Below are 4901 nucleotides of genomic sequence, written 5' to 3'. Positions count from 1 at the left end.
TTTTTTTTGTAGAAAAAGCCCAGCAGGAACTTATTTGCATATAAGGCCATGCCCCCTGATATCACCATTGTTTTGCACAGGGGTTTTTTTTAGTAGAGCAGGAACTCATTTGCATACTAGGCCACACCAAGTGATTTTCTTGTATTAGGCCACACCCCCTGTCACCAAGCCAGCCGGAACTGTGTTCCTGTTCAAAAAAAGCCCTGGGTATAATTATGGTATTATGGTAAACTCTATGGTAGAGACTGTTAGACAGGATTGGGAAATTTCTGGAGATTTTGGGGGCAGAGTCTGGAAAGGATAGACTTTGGGGAAGGGAGGGTTGTTAGTTGGGAATAAAGACATAGAGTCCACCCTCCATAGCAGCCATTTTCTGAAGAGAACTGACTTTAGTCATCTGGAGACCAACTGTAACAGCGAGAAATCTCCAGGTGCCACCTGGAGGCTGGCAACTCTACTAGAACTATCTAGCACAACTGTGGTAAGACTGCCATAAAGCGTATTGCTGGGAAATGAAGATACACATGAGTTATGACAGATGTTGTGGCTTATAATCATGGTGACCAGCTAAATGTCTGCAGATCCAGCTGCTGTTTGAAATTTGACAACTTTGTAAGATGCAAATGCTCTTCCTTTAGCGATACTTTATGGAGGGAAGAGAGAAGAACTATGGGCTGTCTGCTAGCTTAAGCACTATGTGCAGTTATATGGTGAACTCACGCTGAGAATACTCTATGTGCAGTTCGAGTTGTTCCATCATAAAAAGATAGCGGGGAAAGCAACTAGAAGAAACATCCATAATGAGGTTGAGGCTTCTTTTAGTGTCTTTTAGTTTTGAAAAAGCCATTTGGGGCATGACAGAGATGGTATGGAAAGAGTAAACATTTTCTCTCTCCTTTTATAAAAAAATATGGATGATAAAGCTGTCAGAACGGCTTGGACATGACAAGTGGTGCACCCACAAGAACTCATGGCAGAGGGAAGCCCACAAGTAGGGTTCTGGGCTGGGAAGCACCAGGAAATTTTGGGGGTGGACCCTGGGGAGGGAGCCCCACCCTCCCAGGCTCCACCGCCAAAATCTCCAGGAATTTCCCAACAGAAGGCCAGAAATCCTAATTACGTTCTCTCTGAGTTTGGGGACCACAACACAGCAATGATGTTTCGTGCTGCCTAGGTACTCTAAAATAGCCACAGCCAGGGCTTTTTAAAAGCAGGAATGCACAGAAGTGTAGTTCTGGCTGGCTTGGCACCAGGGGTGTGTGGCCTGATATGCAAATGAGTTCCTGTTGGGCCTTTCCTACAAAAAGCCCGGTGTGAAACAATGGTGATGTTAGTGGGTGTGGCCTTATATGCAAATAAGCTCCTGCTGGGCTTTTTCTACAAAAAAACTTCTGGCCACAGCCATCTCATAGTCTCAAAAATCAGGGACTGCTTTGGGTTAGGAAGGAAGTGTGAGAGAAAAGGAGATCTTAAACTCTGCCCCCCCCACCCCCAGTGCAGTTTTCCCAGTCTGACACAGCCCAGAGTGGTGGTGTTTTGCCTCATTGCTGCCATACATCCTGTTTGTTGCCCTGCTGATCCATTTTGTTAGCATCTCCATCATGATAATAAGCAGGAAACAGCCTTGGAATGGTCAGTCTGCTACTGCTACAAGGCAAACTTCCTCCCTGCCAAAAGCAGTGATATGGAAGGTATTTATCAATGGCCCACCAATAGTGAGTAAAGGGCACTTCCATATTTAGAAGCAGTAAACCTCTGAAACTTGGTGCTGAGAGATAACATCAGGGGAGGGCCTTGGCTTCTATGCCTTGATGGTTTGACCCTCCAGAGGAACTGGTTGGCCACTGCATGAAACAGAATGCTGGACTAGATGGATCCCTGGTCTGATCCAGCAGGGCTCTTCTTGTGAGGGGAAGGCCTCAGCCTCAATGCCCTGTTGTTGGCCCTCCACAGGAACTGGTTGGGCACTGTGTGAAACTATGCTGGACTTAGAGCTGCCAAGCCCCTGGTCCGGATGGGGAATCCCCTACCCAGGAGGTTCCCAACCAGCCGGCCCACATTGAGCCAGTGGGGGGAACCTCCCCCCGCGTCACTGGCATGATGACATCACCCAGAAGTGACATCATCAAAATGGTGGCACACACACGGGGCACTCTAGGCGTTTCTGGGAAAACTCTATGGCTTTCCTGGACACTCTAGCCATTTGGGAGGTAAAACTCTATGGTACAATAGGTACCCGCCAGGACTTGAAGAGGACTTGGCAACCCTAGCTGGACTAGATGGACCACTGGTCTGATCAAACAGGGCTCTTCTTAGGAGGGGAAGGCCTCAGCCTCTCTGCCCTGTTGTTGGCCCTCCAGAGGAACTGGTTAGCCACTGTGTGAGACAGGATGCTGGACTGCAGGGACCACTGGTCTGAGCCAGCAGGACTCTTCTTATGAGGGGAAGGCCTCAGCCTCTATGCCCTGTTGTTGACCCTGCAGAGGAACTGGCTGGCCACTGGGTGAAACAGAATGCTGAATTAGATGGACCACTGGTCCGATGCAGGAGGGCTCTTCTGATGTTTTTATGCTGTGACAAGGAGATAGAAGTGCTATAGAAATGTGTTGCACCAGCACACTTACTGACTGCATCATTGTGGGGATTCCCAGCCAAGGGCCCCTGTGAAATTAGATTCTAACCAACTGCTGGAGTGGAATCCCATCAGAAAGAATCTAGGCTAAACATTCAGGGGTGGGTGGCAGCATAAGGGGGAAGGCAGAGTGTCCCACTTTTTGCAAATGGCATCTTCAATGAATTTCTCATCCATAATTCAAAATCCCTACGTGGGACCTGAGCAGGACCTGGTGACATTGTGCAGACAGTGGTGCTGTGGCAGGAACACGATGTCTGCCTGCTTTTAGCAGTGGGCTGGAGAATATTGCTGTTTGGATCAGGGATGCTTTACAGAGTGATATGGTATGCTCAGACTGAAATGGTGGTGTATTGAAATGCAGGGCTTTTTTTGTAGCAGGAACTCCTTTGCATATTAGGCCACACCCCCCTGATGTAGCCAATCCTCCTGGAGCTTAAAGAAGGCCCTGTACTAAGAGCCCTGTAAGCTCTTGGAGGATTGGCTTCATCAGGTGGTGTGTGGCCTAATATTCAAAGAAGTTCCTGCTACCAAAAAAAGCCCTGTTGAAATGGACAGGGAATCAGAAACAAGGATAGCATTCAGTCTTCTTCTCACATTTAGGTTGTATGATCAGGGCTGTGGCTAATGGGCTGTCTGGGGGGAACCATAGGAGTTATGAATGCTCCCCCCCATATATTCATCCCTTCCCCAGAGTATCCATCAAATCAGTGGAACACAAAGTAGCCTGAAGAAGCCAAAGCCCCCTCTCTGTTGTTCAGGCTAAAAACCAGCCTGGATTTGAAAACATTTATTGGAGTCATGCTCAGTGTTCCCTCTAAGCTGAGTTAGTGTGAGCTTCCTCAGTTTTTTAGCCTCTGGCTCAGACATTTTTTGTCTTTGCTCAGGAAAAATGGTCCCAGAGCAAACTAATTGATGCAGTAGCTCACAACTTTAATGCCAGTGGCTCACCAAGTGGAATTGTTTGTTCACAAGACTCCACAGCTTAGAGGGAGCATTGCGGTATCAAATGACCTATTCTCAGCCTATGGGAAGATCAGGGTTGTGTTCTGTGGAAGCTCTTTGTTGTTGTTTAGTTGCACAGTGGAGTCTGACTCTTTGCGACCCCATGGATCAAGTCACGTCAGACCCTCCTGTCTTCCACCATCCTCCAAAGTCTGCTCAAATTCGTGTTAGTTACATCAGTAACGCTGTCCAGCCTCTCATCTTTTGCCATCTCCTTCTTCTTTTGACCTCTGTCTTTCCCAGCATCAGGATCTTCTCCAGTGAGTGCTCCCTTCTCATTGGGTGGCCAAAGGATTTGAGCTTCTGCTTCAGCATCTGACCTTCCAGGGAACAGTCAGGGTTGATTTCCCTTAGGACTGACTGATTGGATCTTCTTGCAGTCCAAGGGACTCTCAAGATTCTTCTCCAGCACCACAGCTCAAAAGCATCTATTCTTCTGTGCTTGGCCTTCCTTATGGTCAAACTCTCACAGCCATACATTACTACTGGGAATACCATCGCTTTGACTATATGGACTTTTGTTGGCAGGGTGATGTCTCTACTTTTTATTATACTGCCTAGGTTCGCCATAGCTGTCCTCCCAAGGAGCAAACGTCTTTAAATTTCATGGCTCTACCCACGTGCAAAATCCATGTTATGGAGAGCAGCTGTCCTGATGTGGGAATCTCCCTGTCCCTGCACCCCGTCCCCTGCTGCTTCCCAGTGGAGCAGGGGGAGAAATTTGGGCAGCATCACTCATTGCTGGAATGGTCTAGCAAACACACCGAACCATAGAGCTTGGGGGGGATTGTTAAGAGTGTCCTGGTAAGGAGTGACATCACTTCCAGTTACAACTGGGTGTGATGTCACAGCATCATGTGATGTCCACCCCCACAAGCTCCTGGGGTTTGCTAGCCTAATCCACACGTTGCCAGTTTGCATATTTATGCTGTCACATGAATCACATCCCCCAAACATGTGGCATGTGGGTTTCCCCTTCTCCACAAATGGAATGCCAGTGTATCATTTGCATCTCAAACTGTCAGGGGCTTGTCAACAGAAAGAGAGAGAATTGTACTGGGTAAGATCTAAGCAGCCCACATGTTGTTTTGACCTCCCTTTGCTGCCATCTGTCAACAGCCTGTTAAACTTTTCCTGGCAGCGCCGGATGTGGGCCACTGTTTGAAACTTTCATGTTAACCTTATTTTTTTTGCATGTGAAGTTTCCTCTCCAAAACAGATCAACTTCCTCCATTCTTTGCTGATGTAGATCTGGTGAGGTTGA

Source organism: Heteronotia binoei, chromosome 13 (assembly GCF_032191835.1).
Source record: "Heteronotia binoei isolate CCM8104 ecotype False Entrance Well chromosome 13, APGP_CSIRO_Hbin_v1, whole genome shotgun sequence".
NCBI lineage: Eukaryota > Metazoa > Chordata > Lepidosauria > Squamata > Gekkonidae > Heteronotia > Heteronotia binoei.
This window is presented reverse-complemented; position numbering follows the sequence as displayed.